We start from the raw sequence: 26,090 nt of genomic DNA on the forward strand, positions 1-26,090 counted from the left end.
TTGGACGAATTGTATGTATAATAGAGAAACATAGATCCAAGCATTAGGGTTTGTATGAGCACATAGGATGTTCTTATGACCAAAACCCATCACTAATGACCTCTCATCGTATGATGCAACGCTTAGACTCAAGTCTCTTAGAGGCAAATTCCAGAATGGTATGTACCCTCCTTCATATTCTAATGTGATATAATCACATTTTTAACATGTAGCATGCCTAGCTACAAACTCCTTTTTTTTAACGAGCATGATACTATCAATCACATTGATTTCAATCATCTGACTTGAGTCAGATGCTACCTTGAACTTGGTTCTATGAACCACGTAAGAAACTCCTCGTAGTTGGACTCAATTTGATCTGACCATTAGGGTCGGAATCACAACCATCTTACCAGTCACTACAAAAACAAGGGTAATGACACACTTAAACAAAACGGAATCAATTACTAGCTTCTTGGTAACCTTGTGACTTTCCCTGATCCAAGTGTGAGTCCTGTGCATCCGGTAGTATATGCATCTACTACCTTTCACACCTACTCATACTCGTCCCAAGTATTGTCCCGCAGTCGACCAAGTCACCATACAAGAAAATCACAAAACAAATTAACACATACGAATGTGTCCAAATAATCATAAACAATTTCCATAGACTCTACTAGGACTTCTTCATTGCTCAATCTTCAATCATCAACTCTACTTCAACTCGATTGGTGATGGAAATACCAGACGATGAGACAACTTTAAGAATTTCATCAATCGTTCAATCATCCTGCCAATCGAAGGTGTACTTCAGACGTATCAGACTCCTCTAAACGTACTATTATTCCATAAGACATTTTCTAAAGGCAGGATACCACTCTTACGATATCTTCTGATAGGTGTCATCCACTATCATAAGCCTTCTTCATTTCCTCCATTTACTCAATTCTCTATGAGTCTTCACCATGACCTTTCGTGCACCCAAGCACACGTTTGGTGTACCTGGCGAGAATTTAAGATAAGAAAGCTTTATTTACGATAAACGTATAAACCTCCTTATTACTCTGAAACCTTTACATGCTAGTTATAATAGCGTAGTCATACGCTTAGAATACTATACACATAAGGTTTCCAGATCCGGTTGGCAACAGACCATAGATCTGAACAAATAATAGCATCAATTTAGCTATCACACAAAACAATTAGCACATAAAAGCATTTTAGGCATCATTCCTAAAATAAACTAGTGCTTGTGTCAATTTTGGTGAACTACCTAACATATTTTAGACACACTCCTCACAATCATTACTTAGCATTCTAAGTTTAAGTCTAGAAATTTCCTACAAATTCCTAGTTCGCTTAAACTAATGCTCTGATACCAACTATGACATCCCCAATTTCACGGCCAGAATAGACCGATCTGTTTATGCTTTGTTTTATAAATCAGAGTATTCGTTTAAAGAAAACGGTTGCGGAATTTGTTCCCAAAACAAGATATGATAATAACTTATCAAAACATTTCTCAAAGAGAATGTATTTTCATTTAATAATAAAACCTCGGGATGTCATGTTCCGATACAGACATATAAGCATAAACAGAACTTACATTTAATTACACTAATGGTTTATATATCCTTTAAATCTCTCTGTGAAATATGTCTTCGTATCGATACCTGTGATACAAAGAAAACTGAGTGGGTCAGGCTTGGGAGCCTGGTGAGCATATAGGGTTTTCATCCCACAATGTTATATCATATATTTATAAATATCGAACATTCAAACTTGTACATTTTCACCATATAAAGGCAACTCTTATCCCACCCCCATCGATCCTCACAATGACACGATCTAAACTCTCATATCTAAAATTTCCCTCTATACCTGATCCCTACTCACGCATCTAAAACTAACCTTTTCACTCGATCCATACTCACGGATCTAAAACTAACCTTTTCGCCTTATCCATACTCACAGATCTAAAACTACCTTTTCACCTGATCCATACTCACAGATCTAAAACTACCTGATCCATACTCACGGATCTAAAACTAACCTCCTGATCTGATCCATACTTCCGGATCAATAATTGTACCCATTCCATACTCTCGGAATAGGGACAATTAACTATACCCTAATCCTGATCTGATCTATACTCCCGGATCTATAACTGTGCCCAATCCATACTCCCGGACAAGGGACAATTAACTTAGTCTTAATCCATACTCCCTGACTAATAACAAGTTTTATCTCTTTACCTGATCCATACTCCCAGATCTAAAACTAACCTCTTGGTCTAATCCATACTCACGGATCTAAAACTAGCCTCTTCATCTGATCCCTACTCAGGGATCTAAACTAATCTCTTGATCTGATCCATACTCACGGATCTCATCTACCAATGCCCTACCCAACATATTTGTAGTTACAAAATACATATACATTTTAACTCATTAAAACCTATATAATTCAAGCATTCCACCAACATCTCAAATAAACAACAATATATAAACACATAGCACGTATTTCATAGCAAATACTTAATATTTATGTGTTAGAAGAAAGTGACCACACACTCACATGATCAGAATATGATCAGATAGCACTACGGCTTGCAATGGTAGTATTCTTCGATGAAACCGTGATCTCTTCACACACCATACTTCTCGCGGGCAGAGCTTAGGCTCGGAAACTCTTTTCTTCTCGGGATCTTCGGGCTTCAGGACTTGCTTCGGGTCTCGGGGTGACACCGGGGCTTCGGGGGGTTACAATTTTACGTAAAACGATGTAATATGGGAGAGAGATGAGAGAATGAGCAACCAAACTCAGCTGGCCCTTCAAATCTATTTATAAGGCAAAATCTGCACTTCCCACGTCATGACACCTTTTTCCACGTCGTGGGCTTGGTCGTCACTGCATGCGTCATCGCAAGTTGCATCTGGGGGACTCCCGGAGGTGTCAGAAGACTTGCCACGTCGTGGCACTGCTTGCCACGTTGTGGTATCTAACAGTTTTGGGGTTTCGCGCCCCGAACTTCAAAAATTGATAACTTTCGCATACGAACTTCGTTTTCGACGTTCTTTATATCGACGCGTAGGTGAGATTATGATCTACAACTCTCTTTTAGACTCCATTGGCTAATTTTGACTTTATTCTTAATATATTATAAATATATTACTTATATATTATCGTTAGTAGGACGGGACATGAAAACTCCGTTTGAAATTCATAACTCCTTCATCTGAACTCCGTTTTCGTCTGTCTATTTATCGTTGGACTACTATCGAAGACATATTCGACTCTCGTTTAGATCACTAAGGATAGATATCTATCTACCTTAAATTCACTATTTACGTCACGTTGGGTCGCACTGGGTCGTGCCGGTTCTGTCGCAAAACTTCGACATGTCATAACTTCTTTGTTATAACTCGGATTTTGGCGTTCTTTATATGCATGGAAACCTTGTTACATATACTAAAACTTGGTTAATATTAATCCTTCTAAATAATTTTCCATCAAAAGTCATTTTTGATGCTTATCGTCTCTAAATTAACTAGCCCGGATCTATGGGCGTTACAGCTACTCGACCCACGATCCTCTCACACTTCTGCCTCTCCTCCTTGAGGCCCTCGACATGTGCCTCTCTGATCTGCTCCAAAAATGGAGTAATCACTGTCATCCTTAGACATAGATCCCTGATCGGAGTTGCTGCCGCCTTGCGGCTCAGGGCGTCGGCCAGCATGTTGGCCTTCCCTAGGTGATAAAGGATCTCACAGTCGTAATCTTTTACCACATCTAACCACTACCGCTGCCTCTTGTTAAGATTCGGCTGATCCATGAGGTACCTCAGACTCTTATGATCCGTGTATATGGTACAACAGAACCCATAAAGGTAATGCCTCCAAATCTTGAGAGCAAACACCACTGCCCCTAGCTCTAAATCATGCGTAGGATAGTTAGCCTCGTTAGGATTCAACTGTCTAGAGGCGTAAGCTATCACACGGCCTCGCTGCATTAACACTGCTCCCATACCTGTGATCGAAGCATCACAGTAGACTACGAAATCCTCTACTCCCTCTGGCAGGGTAAGAATCGGTGCCTTGCACAATCTCTGCCTGAGTGTCTCGAATGCTGCCTGCTGCTCAGGCCCCCAACGAAACACCACCGACTTCTTATTCAGTCGGGTGAGCGGTACAGCTATCTTGGAGAAATCCTGGATGAATCTCATGTAGTACCCTGCCAAACCTAGGAAGCTCCGAATCTCAGATGGAGACTTCGGGACCTCCCACTGCATCACAGCCTCTATCTTAGCCGGATCTACCAGTATACCATTCTGGTTGACGAGATGCCTAAGGAACTGCACCTCGCGCAACCAGAACTCGCACTTGGAGAGCTTTGCGAAAAGCCTCTCCCTCCTCAAGGTCTCAAGCACCTCGCTTAGGTGCTCCTCATGCTACTCCTGCATCTTTGAATAAACCAAGATGTCATCTATGAATACTATCATAGACCGATCCAGCATCGGCCTTCACACGCGGTTCATGAGGTACATGAATGCAGCTGGAGCATTGGTGAGCCCAAACGACATCACCACAAACTCATAATGACCATAGCGGGTCCTGAAAGTCGTCTTCTGCACATCCTCATCCCTAACCCGCATCTGATGATACCCGGAGCGCAAATCAACCTTGGAGAACCAAGATGCTCCATGAAGCTGATCAAACAAGTCATCTATCCTCAGGAGTGGGTAACGGTTCTTCACTGTTACCTTATTCAACTCCCGGTAATCTATACACATACGGTGTGACCTGTCCTTCTTCTTTACGAACAAAATCGATGCTCCCCAGGGCGAACTGCTCGGCCTGATAAAACCCTTGTCCAATAGCTCTTGCAGCTGCATAGAAAACTCCTGTATCTCTAGGGAGCTAACCGATATGGTGCCTTGGCTATTGGAGCCGCACCAGGAATCAAGTTAATCCTGAACTCAACCTGCTTCTCCGGGGGTACTCCCGAAATTTCCTCTGGAAATACATCTGGGTAGTCTCGCACTACCGGAACATCGTCAACTATCATCTTGCCCTTCTCCCGAGCATCTAGAACATAGGCAATGTAGCCGGCGCAACCCTGCTGGAAGTAGCGCCTCGCTCTCACTGCTGAACAAAGAAATGGTCCGCGTTGTGGCCTCTCGCCCTGAATCACTAACTCTCCCCCACTGGGTGTGCGAACCCTCACTAACTACAGCTCACAATCAATTATCGCCCCATTGGGGCTCAGCCAATCCATGCCTACTATGACCTTATTCCCTCGCAGGGGAATAGGGACCAAGTCCACCGAAAACTGCTCCTTGAATAACTGAAGGAAACATCCTCTATGCACTCTCGCAACCCTAACGGTCCTATCATCTGTGATATTGACCTCCAGTGGACAATCCAACTCCCCTGGAGCTCTGCTAAACCTCTTGCTAAGCGCAAGTGAAACGAATGATCGGGTAGCCCCCAAATCAAACAATATTGTGGCTGAAATGTCGTTCAATAGGAACAAGCCTATACAAATCATACATTCATAAGAAACAATCAATAATAAATGCAGAGATAAGGAAAAAGACATACCGTTCACCACATCAGGAGTCGCTCGCGCCTCCTCTGCTGTCAGTTGAAACGCCCTACTCTTTACCACTGGCGTCTCAGCTCGGCCCTGGCAGCCGTCTGTAATCCTCAAGGTAGCAGGGGCAGGTGCTGACACCTTCCCTGCTGCAGCTAAACTCGGACACTAGGACTTCTTATGTCCCCTCTGATTACAATGGAAGCAAATCAGATCGGATGCCGGGGTGGCGGTAGTAGTAGATGTACAATCTCTGCTCATGTGCCCATTCCGACCGCACTTATAGTAGCCGGCACTCCCTGCCTTGCACGCCCCATCGTGCAATCTCCCACACTTGCCACACCGACCGTGGCTCTGCAGATTCCTGGATCTAAGATCTGAAACCTTAGGCTTTTTTCTCGAACTCCCTGAACCCGAAGCCGCCTCCGGCTTCCTTTTTCTCTCCAACTCAAGGTCAATATCTCTTTCCCGAGCCCTAGCAATCATGTCATCCAGCGTTTTACAGTTGGACCGGCTCACAAACTGGCGGATGTCACTCTGTAGCATCTCATGATAACAGACCTTCTTCATTTCCTCATCAGCTGTGTACTGAGGAATGAGAAGCGCCCTTTCCCTAAACTTGGTAGTAATCTCCGCCACTGTCTCTATAGTCTGGGTGAGATCCTGAAACTCCCTGGCTAACTGTTGCACCTCAATAACCGGTGTGAACTCAGCTTTGAACCTGGCAGTAAAGTCAGCCCAGGTTATAGCATCCAAAGCTGCGTCATCTCCAATGACATGTCCAACCTCCTCCCACCAATCTCGTGCCCTGTTCTTCAGGAGACAGGACGCTAATCAGACCTTGTCCCCCTTGGGACACCTGCTAGTGCGGAATGCGTTGGCCACATCCGCCAACCATCTGGTACTTGCTATCGGGTCCCGTGCCCCATGATAATCTGGAGCTCCACATGCCCGAAACTCCCTGGAAGTAAGTGTGCGCGACCCCATCATGACCGCCACCTCAGCACGAAATGTGCCTAGCTTTTCATCCATCAACTCTAGTATACCCTCCTTGATCGAACCAAAGATCACTATAGTCTGCTCAAGAATGATACGAGTAACCTCTGAAGTGAAGAACTCTCTAGTCTTCTCATCCAACTGTTCGGCCCTCGAGCCTGATCCTGATCGCTCCTTGGCAACTGAACTGCCGCCTGCTGGTCTAGGGCATAAAACCACCATTCTGAAACGCATTACGATAAACGTCAGAAACACTGATATATCTCGAGGGATCACTACTACTACAGGATTTCCGGTCTTGTCTCAGCCTTCCTCGATTCAAGTACGGATCCTCTGCTTCCAGTAGTATGGGCCCCTACTACCTTCCACATCTATCCGTACCTTCCTCAAGGACAGGCTCGACTCCACCAAGCCACTACCACTGCTGCTGATCTCTGCTACTCTCATCCTAGGCTTGCCCTAGGGAACTCTCTGACTCAACCAAAACCTGTCCTCAACCACTGAAGGCCTCCTTGTAATGCCAATTAGTTATCACCCGAATACGATCACAGGTGACGAGACTCGGATAATCCTTCGAGTAAAAGACTCGTCCCTACAACGGTTAGACTCAAACAAGAGCTGCACAGTAGGGCCAAATCCAGCACTCTGAGATTATTCAACCCTGATCACATGCGATGTGACGTATTCACCTAATGGCTAACTCCCATTATTCAGAGTCCCCCAAAGCACAAAACAAGTAGCATTCGGACACAGGAAACTACTCAAGCAATTCTATCCTCATAACGAGAAACTGTACTAGCATACAATGCTAAGCTCATACTATCAGGCATAACCTAAGAGGCTATCCTACTACTGTCTACTCAATACTAGCATGCAATTCTCATAAAGCCGAAACACATATAACAGGCACATAAGGCATCTTCCTAGATCCTTAGTCCTATTCTAGCATGCTGTTCTACTTAAACTAAAACAGATAATCATAACATAATCTTGTATGGGTAATTTGAGAGTATTTATTTGAGCTCGGCTGATCGCATGCACCACACCCTTTTCTCGTTTTCAAAACTCTTTTCTTTTTAATTCTTTTCCTCAAAAATTCTTTTGAAAACATTTTTCTTTCAAAAACCTTTTTACTATTTCCCTTAGTTTGAGTTCAATCACACCCGTAAGTGTGCCCGAATCCCTCAAACCAAGGCTCTGATACCAACTTGTAACATCCCAAAATACGACCCAAAATTTTTTGTTTAATCATGACTAAATCATTATATCAAAATCATAAAATAAAAACCCATACGTCAATATCACAAAACCATAATAAAGTATCATGAGAAAACTGTATCAAGACTGTATCAAATCATATCTACGAAAAGCTGAATCGACTCCCAGGACAAAAACTGAAGCGGTGGTGTATGCGATGCCATCATCCCAAGCTCTTCCCTTTACTTGTTGAAGTACCTGAAATCAAAACTGAAACTGTAAGCACGAAGCTTAGTGAGCTCCCCCAAACTACCACATACCATACAATAACATATAAAGCACATACTGGGCCTTTCCCACTGCATCAGACCGAAATCGGTAAACTGTATCGGACCAAGTCTGGAACTAACCAGGGCCTTACCCTCTGAATTGGACCGAAGTCCGGAAACTGCATCGGACTAAAGTCCGGAACTGACTGGGACCTTGTCCCCTGCATCGGACTGAAGTCCAGAACTAACTATATCAGACTGAAATTCGGAACTGACTGGGACCTTGTCCCCTGCATCGGACCGAAGTCCAGAATTAACTGCATTGGACTGAAATCCAGAACTGACTGGGACCTTGTCCCCTGCATCGGACCAAAGTCCGGAAACTAACTGAGCATAACATAGCATAGCATAAACATATCAACTAGCATAAGCACATCTACTGCATACTGCATCAGACCGAAGTCCGGAACACATAACACAAAACATGCTTGAATCACAAAGACATCAAGCAATCTAACTACTGCATCGGACCGAGGTCCGGAACTACTGCTAACTAAACGATCTGGCGTTGTGGCCGTAGACCCATTCCTATTGGAAGGAAACTCACCTCGTAACACTGGCTGCTGAGGTGCTAAATTTGAGACTGTCTGATTGCTGCTCCGGAACTCCCCGACTACAAATCCCATAAACACTAAATATAATACTGATAACTAATATGAGGGTAAAATGACTATTTTACCCTTGGTCAAAGTCAACTTCCTTGTCAAAGTCAACTTCTTGGTCAAAGTCAACTTCCTGGTTGACTCTACTCACCGAGTTCCCGAACTCACACTTCTCTAGCTCGTGACTCGACTCGCCGAGTCGGGACGTAGACTCGCTGAGTCCCTCTGCTTCCGGATCCTTATTCTAACTCACTAAGTCCTCTTCCACTTGCTGATTCAACTCACAACTCTAAATCGGAGATATCAGGAGGGTTTGTGCTCCGACTTGCCGAGTCCAAGAACAACTCGTCGAGTCCTATTCATTTCCTCACTAAACAGTTGATTCTAATCGATTCCAGTGCATCCAATTCATAGATCTGAGCTTCTAGGGCCGATATAACATGTAAAGTTGCCAACTTTACGTACATGCATTGAGGTATGAAGCTAAAACACCAAAATAAGCTAGAAATGGGAACCTAAGGTTTGGAACAAGGCCTTTCTTTACATAAAGGTAGCTACTGTGAGCTCCTGGGGCTTAATGATGTCAAGATCTATAGCTCACTACCCTAAGGGAGCTCCAATCTCGAGTTTGGACCTTGAAATCTCCTAAAAGTGGCAAAAAAAGCATATATGAAGATCTACTAGGAAAATAAACAAGGTAGAGGCTTTATTACCAGATGAAGTAGCAAATGGAAGCTAGCTTCTGGATCTCCTTCTTCTCCTTTGCACCTTCTCTCTTTTCTTCTCTTCTACACTTCCAAAAATACACCAAAACACTCAAAATCAAGAAGGAATCACTCAATCTCACCAATGGAGGGCTAGGGTTTTGAGAGGGAAACGCTCTAAGGGTGCGGGAGGTTGGGATGGGGGCTATAAGGACGTTTAAATAGGGTACAAACCCTAAAGATTAGGGTTTCCTCTACACTGGCCTACTCGTTGACTCCAGGTGCGGACTCGCCGAGTAGATCTGTCACAACTGTAAATTTTGAGCCATGTAATCTATATATTCAAGTTAATGTGAATCAAAAACTTCAATCAAACACAACATGCTAGTACCACAAATAGTCATCAAACAATTGGAGACCCTAGAAGTTCTTGTTAAGTCTACTTTGGACTAGAACTTCCTTATTGGATCCAAGTGGACCAATAAGCTTCCAATTAGACTATCATGGGCTTAGAACTCTAATTGGACTCTAAGTGGACCCATATTTATTTATTTCAACATTTTAGGTCATGAATGAAATGGATTAAGAGCCTTGATACATGAATAACCTAAAACTAGTTCAAGAAAAACATAAAAATCCTACTACACTCCTTTAGACTTAAAACACACCCTAATTAACACTAATATTGGGCTTAGGAGCAAAAAGCCCAAAAATTTCCTTTTCCTTCCATGTTTCCGGCCCACATCAAGCCCAAGAGGAGGGTTTGACTTTCCCATGCCACCTCATTATTGTCCATAGGATCTCCATGCAAGATATTCCCTTTTCCCATGCAAGCATCACTTCAAAATCACCTCACTTCTCTCCTCTCTCTCACTCTCGGCCATACACACATACACACCCCAAAAATATCTCAACTCTCTCTAGATTCACTCAAGACTTCTCTCTTCCTCTCCATTCAAAGTCACGAAATTTTCTTGGATTTCAAGAGGATTCTTCAAGATTATCATCATCCTTTGGTAAGTTTTTCCATGCCTAAACTTCAAAACTCCCCTCTCACATGAGATCTCTTATTCTAAACAAGTTTCTTTGGTGATCATACTCCTAGAAAACTCCATAAAACTCGAGATCTTCATTAAGGGGTGCTAGGGCCGAAAATCACCAAGTTTCTTCCATCTTTTCTTCAAGAACCGAAACTACCCACCCAAGGTGAGCTTCATACCCCCTATTTTCTGTTTTTATGAGTTTTGTGGGGGGGGGGGGGGGAATACAAGTGAAAGTGTAGATCTATATGTGTTTGTATGCCTTGTATGATTTCCATGCTTATATGTATGCTTTTATGTGTTTTTATGTTGGATCTAGCCTTAAAACCCATCAAAACCGAGATATATATTGTATTAAATGACTTTAGCTTCAAATATATTTCTAAACACAAAGTGTTTCAAGAAAAATGGCTAAGTGGTTTAGTAATAATTTTCTTTGGGTTAAAAACACAAATTTTGGGCCTAAAATGTGAAAAATGCAAAAATAAGGGCCCAAATTGACATTTCACAGATTCTGATGGATGAAGTGTGCCAAAACAGTTTCCATAAATAAATTTCTGGAAATATACTCATTTAGGGGATTAAAAACATAAATTCCAAGCTTAATGGGCTAAAAATGAAAATTTCGGACCAATAAGGCCCATTATGCGAATTTTTCTGTTTTGGAGGGCCAAAACTGTAACTTTCTGTAAAACAGTGGACTATAAGGGTTCCAAATCCCTTTCAAAGGTTTAAAATGCTTTTTAAATTTAAAAAGGACCAAAGTTGCAAAAATTTTCCAATTTGGGCCAAAACTGTCAAAGTTGCGAAAAGAAGGGGTTAAAACCGAGAAAACTGCATTTTCAAGGACTTAAACTGTTTTTATGAAAAATATGTTGAAAAATATTAATTTCAATAATTTTTGGTGTTAAAATGTCAAGAAAAATAGTTTAAGGGCCAAACCGGGAAGTATTAATAAAAAGGGTTGAAAATGTAAATTTTACAAATAATGAGGGGCTGAAAACAGGAATATTTCAAGGCTAGTTCAATATACACAATTTGATTAAATAATGGCACCGCGACTATCGACGAAATACAATACATTACAATACCAAAAAAAAATCGTTGTTAAACGAATTGGCTCGGTCTCGAGCCAATAGAATTCTACAACTACTAACACTTCGACACTACGATTCATACAAGTAACGTTTGGTAATACATATACATGCGAGTGTGCACAGACGTCTACGCACCATCTTTGGGCCCCACAAGTGTAAAATCTTGTTCGTTGAGCCTAGCTAGCCCAATGACCTGATCTTAAGGCCCGAAGACATTTTTTTTTACGGAGTGTTGGGTTTTACCGATCCGACACAACGTAAATGGACTTTCAATGGCTTGTATACTACTGGTCCCCAAGGGTCCTTTGGTATTGCTAGTAAAGTCTACATTTCATGCGAGGCGGGTCGGGGACCCCTCGTACATTTTATCCCCAACCGGCTAATGGAGTTATCGGGGTCTTCGTGACCTCTTTCTCTTCGGATGTGGGACTACACCTAGTCAGGGCGATTGGATAACGCGATTAGTACTGACGACGCCTTCGGAGTCGTTAGTATAACTATAAACTGGGCGTTTGTGTAACGCGGGTTTGTAGTAAATAATCCTGCTCGAGAACCTTCCAACGTCGCCTGGGACTGACACTATACGCTATGAAATGGTCTCAATGTAACATCACGTAATTCAAGGAACTAGGAGAACATCGGGTTTTCCTAGGGTTTTCAATACGAACAGATTTGAAATGCATACATTTTCAATGAACATTTTTTTTACAAGTATAGAATCAAACAAGCATACCTATGGATCTTCACAAATGTTTTCAAAAGCTTATCTTTTCAGAAAATATCGGATTTTCTGGTGGTTCTTCAAACAATACAAACATTCGATTTCAAACACTACTTATGAACTCACCAACATTTCATATGTTGACGTTTTTCAAAATACTTGTATTCTCAGGGAACCAGTGAATCAAGGGAAATCATATTCAGTGACGGTTGCAGTTTATTTTTGTATGGATTGAACAAAGAAATTTTTGGGAAATGTAATGTTTAAACAATGTATGATATGTAAACACTACTGGTTGTACTATGTTGATGAATGGTGACGAATGTTGTTATGTTTCATATATATTCAATGTCATGGTATTCAATTGAGTCACGACAGCCCCCGGACGTTTCCGCCGTCTGGTTCGGGGGTGTGACAGGTTGGTATCAGAGCTTTGTTTATAGTGAACTAGCATGTCGAGCCATACATTGATATGCAACTATAAACCAAAAAGAGGGACTAACATAACTCTGAACAGAACAAGTAAATAAAACACACTTGCTTGCATTAGGAATAAAGATCCAACGCTGAATCAAACACAATAACACTGGTATCTCGGTTAATTCGGGACTGTTCTTAGTGATACCAAGGAGTGAATGTAGCCTGATCAACTACATTCTCTCCAAGGTAAAATTAACACACGTCTTGATGAGATCGGGATAGCCAGGGAACCTAACACTATACCTTTTATCACCCAAAAAGAGAATGTTGCTTAGTATGTATGATAGATATAGCATCCTAGGATAATGTAGCATATTTACGTACTCGCGCAGACAACATGGCCGGCTTTCATCACCCGGGAGACCCCTACTTCCCTAATCAGGGAAACAACGGGTGGCTAGAGGAGGAGGAGGAGCCTGAGGAAGAGCCTGAAGAAGAACCTGAGGAGGACCCCGAAGAGGAATCTGACAGGGAACCGGAGGCGGAAGTCGAGGGCGAGCCTGTCGAACCCGAAGAAGACTAAGAACCTTTCGAAGAGGAGCTCGATGACAGCGAAGGGGGTGATTCGGATGCAGAGTCCGAGGTCATCGACCCCCCTTACCCGATCAGGGTGCCTGCATATCGTGTGGGACCCACTGGACCTACCCCTCCTTGGGGCATTGATCTTTGGAGATGGAGCAGACATCAAGGACAGCGACCCCCGTTTGGCATGTCACGTGAGTTCTTTGACTTGAGGGACGGAGGACCAGCCGACCGAGCTCTACCAGTCATGGTGAGACGACTACGGGACACCGGCGACCTTGCTCAGGGCACTGCTGATCAAGTACGCCAGTTGTGGACTAGAGTCGAGCGTGCGGAGCAGGAGACGCGTGACGTCCTCCGGGAGTTTCACATGAGGCAGGTAAGGTGGGAATCTCGACTTCAGGATGCAGAACGCCTAGTGGCTCGTCTTCAGGGAGCATCCACATCTTCGGCACCACCTCCTGACGCAGCTCATCGCGGTTAGGAATAGACTTATCATAGTAGGTTATTAGGGACTATGTTATGTACTCCGGCTCTATGTTTAAGTGACTACACTACTCATGGAGCCGTTATGCTGTCGGATTAGTGTTACTTATGTATGCTCCTACGAGCAAATTTTCTTGTACTAAATGCGGATAATATTAATAAACTTTTGTGTGTTTTGCTAAATTATTCTCAGTTGCTATGTGTTGAGACATTATGATTGCATGCTTGATGATAGTAATGTTTAGGTTCGCACCATACACCTAGTTAGTAGAGTCGCCACCTCACAGAAACCACGTACACTCAACATCTTTCCGTTTCATGACAGAAAGATGCCTCGCCCAGCTACTCGCGGAAATCCCGAACCAACCCCGCCGGAAGTTGACTCCACTGCTTTCCAGGCAGCCGTGTCTGCTGCAGTCACAGCGGCTATGGCACAACTTCACCGAGGGAACAACGGAGGAGGTAACGGGCAAGGATCCGGAAGTTCGAACAACGGGACGAACCAAGGACTCACTAAAACGTGCACCTACAAGGATTTTGCGAACGCTAAACCCCGAACTTTCAACGGTACCGGAGGAGTGATCGCTCTAAAGCGATGGATCGAGAAGGTAGAGTCGGTATTCGAGATATGCGAGTGCCCCGAGCAGATGAAAGTGAAGTTCGCGGCCTGCACTTTTGTGGACCAAGCACTCACTTGGTGGAATGGTCATGTGGAAGCTATGACACTCCCTGTCGCCAACTCTATTCCCTGGGCAGAGATGAAAGAGATGTTGACGGCTGAGTACTGCCCCCGAGGCGAAATACAGAAGATGGAGCAGGAACTATGGAATCTCACGGTGCAGAATGGGAACATCGATGCTTACATATCGAGATTCAGCGAACTATCTCTGTTGTGCCCGGGTATGATCACATCAGAGGGAAAGAAGATTGAACGATTCATTTGGGGATTGACATCCCCCATTCAAGGGAATGTGATAGCTGCGAACCCTGAAACTTTTGACAGTGCGAAGAGATTGGCAAAGAGGCTGTATGATCATAACCACAAAAAGGGCGAGAAACCGGTAGAGACTGAGAAGAAGAAGGAGAGTGATGGTAAGAAAGGATGGAACAACAAGAGGAAGGGGCGCCAGGGTCCCGAGACCTCTAAAAAGCAGCAAACGGTGGCAATTCACGCTGTCACTGCGCCGGTACCAGTCACATCACATGCTCCAGCCTCAGCTGCTTCAAATACTTCAAGACCCTATTCCGGTAATCATCCCAAATGCAACAAGTGCGGTTTCCATCACCAAGGAGAATGTAGGGAGTTCCATTGCACCAGTTGCAACCGAAGGGGACACACTGCAAGGTTCTGCAGGACTTATCCTTCTCAGAACCAGAGTCAGGGAAACAACCAGAACAACAACAACAACCACCGTAATACCAACAACACCAATGCCGGCGGCAACAACGCAGGGCCTAGCCACACCTGTTTCGGGTGTGGAAGGACGGGACATTTCCGTCGAGACTGCCCTAACAACAACAACAACTCAGGAAACAGAGGAGCAGGAAGAATGCTGACTATGGGTCAGAGTGATGCAGTTCAGGACCCCGCAGTTGTGACCGGTACGTTCCTCCTAAACCACACTTATGCATGCATCTTATTTGATACCGGAGCGGAGCGAAGTTTCGTAAGCGAGAAGTTTAAACATTTATTAAACAACAACCCCAAAAGCTAAATGAAACCTATACGGTGGAAATGGCCAATGGGAAGACCGAATCCACTAGGGAAATCTACACTGGATGTACCCTAACCCTTAACCAACACGTCTTACGAATAGATCTGATGCCAGTGTCAATTAGGAGTTTCGATGTGATTATCGGCATGGATTGGTTAAGCCCCCACCATGCTGAGATTTTGTGCCACGAGAAGGCCGTTCGCCTTCGTCTCCCGAATCACGAAACCCTAGTAATTTACGGAGACAAACCTAGCACGAATCTTCGTCTTATCTCATGCATCAAAGCACAAAAACATCTGCGAAAGAACAACTTAGCGTTCTTGGCCCACATAGTGGACAAGGCCAAAGAAGGAATTAACATCCAAGACATTCCGGTAGCGTGTGAATTCCCGGACGTGTTTCCTGAAGATCTTCCGGGAGTACCCCCAGAGAGACAGGTTGAGTTCCGAATCGACCTCGTTCCAGGAGCAACTCCTCTCGCTAAATCACCATATAGATTGGCACCTGCTGAAATGCAGGAATTGTCCAGCCAACTTAGTGAACTTCTGGACAAGGGATTTATCCGACCTAGCTACTCGCCATGGGGAGCTCCGGTGCTCTTTGTCAAAAAGAAGGACGGATCTTTCAGAATGTGCATCGATTACAGAGAGTTGAATAAACTCACTGTTAAAAACCGCTACCCACTCCCACGAATCGATGATCTATTTGACCAGCTCCAAGGAGCTAGCTATTTTTCTAAAATAGATCTACGGTCCGGATACCATCAACTCAAGGTCCGAGAAGAAGATATTCCTAAAACCGCTTTCCGAACCCGCTATGGACATTATGAATTCGTCGTAATGCCCTTCGGTCTAACAAATGCACCCGCCGCATTTATGGACCTAATGAACCGAATCTGTCGACCGTTCTTGGACAACTTCGTCATTGTGTTTATCGATGACATCCTCGTCTATTCTCGAAGCAAAGAAGAGCATGGCCAACATCTCCGACAAGTCCTAGAAACGCTGCGATTGGAAAGGCTTTACGCCAAACTCTCTAAGTGTGAGTTTTGGCTACGGAGCGTGAATTTTCTAGGTCACGTAGTTAGTCAAGATGGAATTCATGTGGATCCCTCTAAGGTCAAAGCTGTGGAAGGATGGGCAACTCCGACTACGCCCACAGAAATTCGTCAGTTCTTAGGCCTAGCAGGCTACTATAGGAGATTCATCCAAAACTTCTCTAAAATCGCCAAGCCACTTACCTTACTTACGCAAAAGGGTGTGCCATTCAAGTGGACAGACCGACCAGAGTTTGCGTTTCGAGCCTTGAAGCAAGCTCTTTGTAGCGCTCCTGTACTATCTCTACCCGAAGGAACGGAAGATTTTGTAGTTTACTGTGACGCGTCCAATCAAGGCTTAGGTTGCGTTCTCATGCAACGTGGAAGAGTGATAGCATATGCGTCCCGTCAACTAAAGACGCACGAAGTAAATTACACAACCCATGACCTAGAACTGGGAGCTGTGGTCTTCACCCTAAAAATTTGGAGGCACTACCTGTACGGTACAAAGTGCACCATCTTCACAGACCACAAAAGCCTCCAGCACATCTTGAATCAGAAGGAGCTGAACATGAGACAACGAAGATGGGTGGAGTTGTTAAACGACTACGAATGCGAGATCAAGTACCATCCAGGCAAGGCCAACGTGGTAGCTGACGCATTAAGTCGGAAGGAGTACACAAATCGCCGTACGAAAACGCACTCGATAACCATTCAGTCTCATCTGACCGCTCAAATTGCATCAGTCCAGGCAGAGGCTATGAAAGCGGAAAATAGAACTAGCGAGGCATTACGAGGTATGGAGAAGAACCTGGAAGTCAAAGAGAATGGGGTATACTACTTCATGAACCGTATTTGGGTTCCAAAAATCGGAGGATTCAGGGAGATCGTTATGAAGGAAGCCCACAAGACACGATACTCCATTCATCCTGGTTCGGACAAGATGTATTTGGACATTAAGCAGCACTATTGGTGGCCTAACATGAAGGCGGAAATCGCAACTTATGTTAGTAAGTGCCTTACGTGTGCCAAAGTAAAAGTGGAATACCAGAAACCTTCCGGATTGTTACAGCAACCGGCAATCCCTGAGTGGAAATGGGAGGGGATTTCTATGGACTTCGTGACCAAGCTGCCCAAGACGTCGGACGGATTGGACACCATATGGGTAATAATCGACCGACTGACGAAATCTGCCCATTTTCTGCCAATCAAAGAGTCCTACAAGATGGAAAGGCTGACGCGTTTGTACCTACGAGAGATTGTAAGACTTCATGGAGTGCCAAAATCTATCATCTCGGATAGGGACAGTAGGTTCACGTCACGCTTTTGGCAGTCGCTCCACAAGGCAATGGGAACTCATCTTGATATGAGCACCGCGTATCACCCACAAACGGACGGTCAAAGCGAACGAACCATTCAGACGCTTGAAGACATGCTTCGTGCATGTGTGATAGACTTCGGAAAGTCTTGGGATACCCACCTACCGTTGATCGAGTTTTCATATAACAATAGTTATCATTCGAGCATTAAGGTGGCCCCTTTTGAAGCACTGTACGGGCGTAAATGTAGATCACCGTTATGTTGGGCTGAAGTAGGTGACACCCAGCTAGCAAGAACACATACGTCAAACAGGGCATTAACGGGACCGGAAATCATTCGCGAGACCACAGAAAAGATTGTCCAGATCAAAGCTCGATTACAGGCATCGCGTGACCGGCAAAAGAGCTATGCTGATAAACGGCGAAAGCCCTTAGAATTCCAAGTCGGTGATCGAGTATTGTTAAAGGTCTCACCCTGGAAAGGGGTTATACGTTTCGGAAAACGGGGAAAGCTGAACCCGCGATACATTGGACCTTTCGAAATCGTCGCCCGAATAGGTCCAGTAGCATACAGACTACAACTACCCGTAGAGCTAAACGGTGTACACCCCGTGTTTCATGTTTCTAATCTGAAAAAGTGCCTATCAGATGAAACCCTTGTCATTCCTCTTGACGAAATCGAAATTAATGAGAATCTCCTGTTCGTCGAAGAGCCAATCGAAATCATGGACAGGGAGGTGAAGCGTACTAAGCAGAGTCGCATCCCGATCGTGAAGGTACGGTGGAACGCAAAGCGTGGGCCAGAATTCACGTGGGAACGCGAAGATCAAATGAAGCAAAAGTACCCTCACCTATTCTAGCATTCTCAAATCTAGCTTTCAAACAGAATTTCGGGACGAAATTCCCTCTAACGGGGGGATGATGTCACAACTGTAAATTTTGAGCCATGTAATCTATATATTCAAGTTAATGTGAATCAAAAACTTCAATCAAACACAACATGCTAGTACCACAAATAGTCATCAAACAATTGGAGACCCTAGAAGTTCTTGTTAAGTCTACTTTGGACTAGAACTTCCTTATTGGATCCAAGTGGACCAATAAGCTTCCAATTAGACTATCATGGGCTTAGAACTCTAATTGGACTCTAAGTGGACCCATATTTATTTATTTCAACATTTTAGGTCATGAATGAAATGGATTAAGAGCCTTGATACATGAATAACCTAAAATTAGTTCAAGAAAAACATAAAAATCCTACTACACTCCTTTAGACTTAAAACACACCCTAATTAACACTAATATTGGGCTTAGGAGCAAAAAGCCCAAAAATTTCCTTTTCCTTCCATGTTTTCGGCCCACATCAAGCCCAAGAGGAGGGTTTGACTTTCCCATGCCACCTCATTATTGTCCATAGGATCTCCATGCAAGATATTCCCTTTTCCCATGCAAGCATCACTTCAAAATCACCTCACTTCTCTCCTCTCTCTCACTCTCGGCCATACACACATACACACCCCAAAAATATCTCAACTCTCTCTAGATTCACTCAAGACTTCTCTCTTCCTCTCCATTCAAAGTCACGAAATTTTCTTGGATTTCAAGAGGATTCTTCAAGATTATCATCATCCTTTGGTAAGTTTTTCCATGCCTAAACTTCAAAACTCCCCTCTCACATGAGATCTCTTATTCTAAACAAGTTTCTTTGGTGATCATACTCCTAGAAAACTCCATAAAACTCGAGATCTTCATTAAGGGGTGCTAGGGCCGAAAATCACCAAGTTTCTTCCATCTTTTCTTCAAGAACCGAAACTACCCACCCAAGGTGAGCTTCATACCCCCTATTTTCTGTTTTTATGAGTTTTGTGGGGGGGGGGGAATACAAGTGAAAGTGTAGATCTATATGTGTTTGTATGCCTTGTATGATTTCCATGCTTATATGTATGCTTTTATGTGTTTTTATGTTGGATCTAGCCTTAAAACCCATCAAAACCGAGATATATATTGTATTAAATGACTTTAGCTTCAAATATATTTCTAAACACAAAGTGTTTCAAGAAAAATGGCTAAGTGGTTTAGTAATAATTTTCTTTGGGTTAAAAACACAAATTTTGGGCCTAAAATGTGAAAAATGCAAAAATAAGGGCCCAAATTGACATTTCACAGATTCTGATGGATGAAGTGTGCCAAAACAGTTTCCATAAATAAATTTCTGGAAATATACTCATTTAGGGGATTAAAAACATAAATTCCAAGCTTAATGGGCTAAAAATGAAAATTTCGGCCCAATAAGGCCCATTATGCGAATTTTTCTGTTTTGGAGGGCCAAAACTGTAACTTTCTGTAAAACAGTGGACTATAAGGGTTCCAAATCCTTTTCAAAGGTTTAAAATGCTTTTTAAATTTAAAAAGGACCAAAGTTGCAAAAATTTTCCAATTTGGGCCAAAACTGTCAAAGTTGCGAAAAGAAGGGGTTAAAACCGAGAAAACTGCATTTTCAAGGACTTAAACTGTTTTTATGAAAAATATGTTGAAAAATATTAATTTCAATAATTTTTGGTGTTAAAATGTCAAGAAAAATAGTTTAAGGGCCAAACCGGGAAGTATTAATAAAAAGGGTTGAAAATGTAAATTTTACAAATAATGAGGGGCTGAAAACAGGAATATTTCAAGGCTAGTTCAATATACACAATTTGATTAAATAATGGCACCGCGACTATCGACGAAATGCAATACATTACAATACCAAAAAAAAATCGTTGTTAAACGAATTGGCTCGGTCTCAAGCCAATAGAATTCTACAACTACTAACACTTCGACACTACGATTCATACAAGTAACGTTTGGTAATACATATACATGCGAGTGTGCACAGACGTCTACGCACCATCTTTGGGCCCCACAAGTGTAAAATCTTGTTCGTTGAGCCTAGCTAGCCCAATGACCTGATCTTAAGGCTCGAAGACATTTTTTTTTACGGAGTGTTGGGTTTTACCGATCCGACACAACGTAAATGGACTTTCAATGGCTTGTATACTACTGGTCCCCAAGGGTCCTTTGGTATTGCTAGTAAAGTCTACATTTCATGCGAGGCGGGTCGGGGACCCCTCGTACATTTTATCCCCAACCGGCTAATGGAGTTACCGGGGTCTTCGTGACCTCTTTCTCTTCGGATGTGGGACTACACCTAGTCAGGGCGATTGGATAACGCGATTAGTACTGACGACGCCTTCGGAGTCGTTAGTATAACTATAAACTGGGCGTTTGTGTAACGCGGGTTTGTAGTAAATAATCCTGCTCGAGAACCTTCCAACGTCGCCTGGGACTGACACTATACGCTATGAAATGGTCTCAATGTAACATCACGTAATTCAAGGAACTAGGAGAACATCGGGTTTTCCTAGGGTTTTCAATACGAACAGATTTGAAATGCATACATTTTCAATGAACATTTTTTTTTACAAGTATAGAATCAAACAAGCATACCTATGGATCTTCACAAATGTTTTCAAAAGCTTATCTTTTCAGAAAATATCGGATTTTCTGGTGGTTCTTCAAACAATACAAACATTCGATTTCAAACACTACTTATGAACTCACCAACATTTCATATGTTGACGTTTTTCAAAATACTTGTATTCTCAGGGAACCAGTGAATCAAGGGAAATCATATTCAGTGACGGTTGCAGTTTATTTTTGTATGGATTGAACAAAGAAATTTTTGGGAAATGTAATGTTTAAACAATGTATGATATGTAAACACTACTGGTTGTACTATGTTGATGAATGGTGACGAATGTTGTTATGTTTCATATATATTCAATGTCATGGTATTCAATTGAGTCACGACAGCCCCCGGACGTTTCCGCCGTCTGGTTCGGGGGTGTGACAAGATCACTTAAAACCCGCATCCAACTTGGCATCTACTCGACGAGTTAGGGCTACTACTCACCGAGTAGCTCTTTATAAAAGAAATTTAATGAATTAATACGTACCAGGAATGGGCGTTACAAGGATCCTAACACTTAAGGATCCTGACATACAAGGATCTTGACAGATGAAAATTCAAGGATCTTGATAAATAAGGATCTTGACGTTTGAAGACCCTGGCATCAAGGATTTCCATAACTACAAACGTCCTATGATTCATAACACCAATATCATAAGAATAGAGAGTGATCATCTCTCCAACGAATAAGGTTACTTAATCCCCTCTAAGTTTTAAAGAGTTAATTACCTCTTTCACACAAGTTAAGGTTTATACACCTCGCTTGGACGCACGTTATCTAAATATGGAATGTGAATAAGGGGATCATTTCATGCTGTAGTGACTTGGAAACCCTCTTATTTCTGAACATAAGTTAAGATCCTAAAGTTGAAATCTAAGGTTTATGTTATCTTAAGTTGGGATCTTCCCCAAATAATACACAAGGTTTATAACATTTTCATGTTATCACAAGTTGGGATCTTCCCCGGATAATACACAAGGTTTATAGCATTTTCATGTTATCTCAAGTTGGGAATGTCCCCAGATAATACACAATTTTTATAACATCTCAAGTTGGGATTTTCCCCAGAAAACACACGATGATCATAACATTTTCATATTGGGTTCTTCCCCAGAAAATAAATAAATTTTATAACATTTTTATGTTATCATATGATTCGGGATCCTCCCTAGTAATTTGTTAAGTTTGGAAATTTCTCCAAGGTTTTCCAAGAATTATGATACCAATGTATTGCTTGAAGATTGGATACTCCCTAGAAAATATGTAAAATTTGTAGCATTATAATGTTGTAAAGGTTCTTTCAATTATTTGCCAAGTTAGAGTCATTTCCAGCTGACTTCTTAAAGTTCACTAAATTAAAAGATAATCAAGGATCCTTCCATGAACGAACCTTAGGATCCTATGGAGCGAAAAGAATTGTAACTTTACGCTTCTCCTAAAAGCGATTCTCAAAGGTCACAAAGTCTAAAGATAATCTGGTTCTATCTATCCTTATTCTTAAAGTTACATTTCTTATATGATGATCAAAGGTTTATTCTAAATGGATTGCTAACTATTTTTAGGTTATTAGGATCCCGAGAGTTCTTGTAAACCTTGAACTCCTTATGATCCTGACTATAAAGATCCTTGAAAATCCTACTACTACAAACACACAATTCAATCAAACATGCGAAGAAATATTAAACAACCATAACATTAATGGGTTGCCGACCAACCCCACAAAAAAGGAAAATAGTAATATTTTCTTACATCCCCACGAAAACCATAAAACTACTTAATTTTTACAAGCCTAACCATTAACTGGTTATCATTTCCTGTAGTCTTCTTACCTCGCCCACCTTTGGCAGCTGCCCCTCAGGATCCTGACTGATATTTACCAGTCAATTTTCTAGGGCTTCATGCTACCCCGCCAAGTCCCAGGATCAAGCATTAGCCACATCCTTAGCTAATTTGATCTTGGTTTCCCAGACGGCCATAGCAACACTGGACTTCGCCCCCACAATCACCTCCTCCATCTCTACAGCATGTTCTTCCTCTTTCTGAATCATCTCCTTACTCCGCATCTCTACCCTCTTAAGGAGATCCTTATTGGTCTCCTTCCATTCATGTCCTTCTACTTCAAAGCTCACTCAACTCCCTTAGCCCGAATCCTTAGATCGGCTATAGACTGGGAGACATGAGCGGAAACCTGGAACAAACATGACATCAGTAAAAGCAAGTAGGAGTTGGAAACTAATATCATACGGATACTTACGACTTGGGAAAAGGAAAACAGATTTTGAAGCGCATCCTCGGCTCCAAGATTCTCCAGATTTAGATTTGTGGCTTCTAAGGTTTTCCTCTTTCGAGAGCATGGGGTCTTCACAGTAAGATCAATGTGAGATTTCTTAATAGGTAAAGGAAAGGCATTTTTTTCCTTCTTGACTACGATCAGGCCGTTGGACATATCTTCTTCGAGATCAGACAAACCAAATTGGATATTGGATCTAGTAACCTTGGATCCTATACATCACACAAGATCCTCATTAGTTTAGGATCCTTGTTAATTCAGGCTCCTTGTTAATTCTAAACTGTTTTAGGCAAAATAGGAATTCTTACCGATAGCCATTGGCGCAGTGGTGGAGGAACCTTCTTGAAGACTCGAGCAATCAAATTTTAAAACCCTATCAGCTATGGAAACAAAAAGGAACTTCTTTATCTTTTCTTCGGTATCTTCAGCAACGGGAATGAGCTCTTCAAACCTAAAAGCTACAAAACAACAAACAAAATAATGAAAAGTGAATTCTAGGATCCTCAGTACAAGAACAAATCATTTCTACCCTTTTTAACCCAGGTCTTCGGTAGGGAATCCCCACCAAGGATCAAATCACGTCTCACAAAGAAGTATTTTTCCTTCCATGCTCCATCATTATGTTTTGTTTTTCAGAACGAGAGGGGACTTTTGAGATTTGAGTCTGAGAAGAAAATGGGAGCTTCCATAAGTAGTAAGATCATACACATGAGCCAACTCAGCCAAACCTATGTCTAGGTCTTTGGACTGGTTCAATTTATCGATCCCGAACAAGATCCTCCAAACAATAGGCATGGCTTGAATGAAGGCGATTTTGGTGACCTCAAAAAGGGTGTATTCGGAGAAGCAGATCCAAGAGGAGGATACAAAATTAGATTGATACTTCGGGTTGAAAGGTTTGAAAATAACACCATCTCGAAAAGCACCAGCCGATTTCAACAAATCGATATCACCCTCATCAAAAGAACAGATCTCGCCATATGACATGATGTTTTGATCAAAAAATCATCCTCAGGAGGTGCGAGAATGTTATTATGAGAGATGGTTATTTTTTTGCCCATGCTTAGTAAAAAGAAAACTAAGAAGAAATAGGGAGAAGAATGACTTCAAAGATGACTGATAAACCCTTGGATGAAAGCTAAAAGAATGAGAGGAAGAATAGCTCTAATCGATTGCTTCTATTTATGTTGATGGAAAAAGAAAGAGGAAGGTCGATTTGACTAGTTAATGATGATTATTGAACGGTTAAATTCTATCCGTTAGGGTTTAAAATTCAAATCCCTTATCACTTTATTTTTTTATTTTTATTTAAGTTATCCCTTTAAATATTGGCAAACTAACCTCAAATATTTCGCATGAATAATTTGGGGTCAATTGTTAGGGCCAGGATCCCGGAATTACATTCAGGATCCTCAAACCTCAGGATCCTTAAAAATACTTCATGATCCTGACTATTATTGTTTATTGTCCTAACGTTTATTATGGTTATGTGCTTTGTTATTCTTCTCACATGTGCAGAAATAGTTAGCCAAAAGACTTATTCTCAACGAATAGTCATCTTGACCATGCAAAAGACTCGGAAGACAAAGTCAACTAACATCTATAAGTTGATCTCGGAGGATCCCAGAATTGTCAGACTTCTTGTTATTAGCTTTAGACTATAAGAAAAACATGTATTCATCACACTAAACACGAAACTAGCAGAACTACGATACTTGTACTTGCTTTTTAAACATACATCTCTGAAATTAACATTTTCAATCAATAAAACTATCAAGGCAGGTGATCATTATCACATCTCAAGGTTTTATGCCGAAGATCCTAGCAAGGATCAAGGGATTTCCTTGCATATCATTCGTGGTATTTTTGATCATCATTTCATATCCATTCTACTCAGAACATCACAACCTATCATACGATTTGGTTGATTAGTGATTGTTTATTTTTTGACCAAAACAGCCACGTGGTCCTTAGGATTTGTAGTCCCATCATAAGGCTTCATGTTGGGGGTTTGGAAGCGCTTTGGGACTTTGGTGTCAGCTATTGTAGGAACAAATCTTGAGATCCTGTGGCTTGTGGGGGACACTTTTGGTACAGGCTGAACTACTCCAGGCCCGCTCGATATCATTTGTCTTAGTTGCTGGAGCTCCTTAGCTATGGTCGGGCTTAAACCTATATCAAGATCTATTGAGTTAGTAGTAAAGATACTATTATTGACGGGGTTACCAGGATCCTTATTATTGGGAGTAATAAAGGTTGCATTCGGGATCCTGGGTCATATGGGCATGTTCTCTTGGAGTTGCGCCCTAGGCGGGAGCAGAGGCCGATATTGAGGATCTTATCTCACGGAGAATCGCTGAGGATCTCATGTTGTCAAAGTTTAGGATCTTGTGCTGCAAATGGTGCTGCTTCATGAGACTTCTGGATTTATGTCCTCATTCTCTACACTTCCTTGAGAATTGTCCTATTATCC

Source organism: Lactuca serriola, chromosome 1 (genome assembly GCF_051521515.1).
Source record: "Lactuca serriola cultivar US96UC23 chromosome 1, Lser_US96UC23_V15, whole genome shotgun sequence".
NCBI lineage: Eukaryota > Viridiplantae > Streptophyta > Magnoliopsida > Asterales > Asteraceae > Lactuca > Lactuca serriola.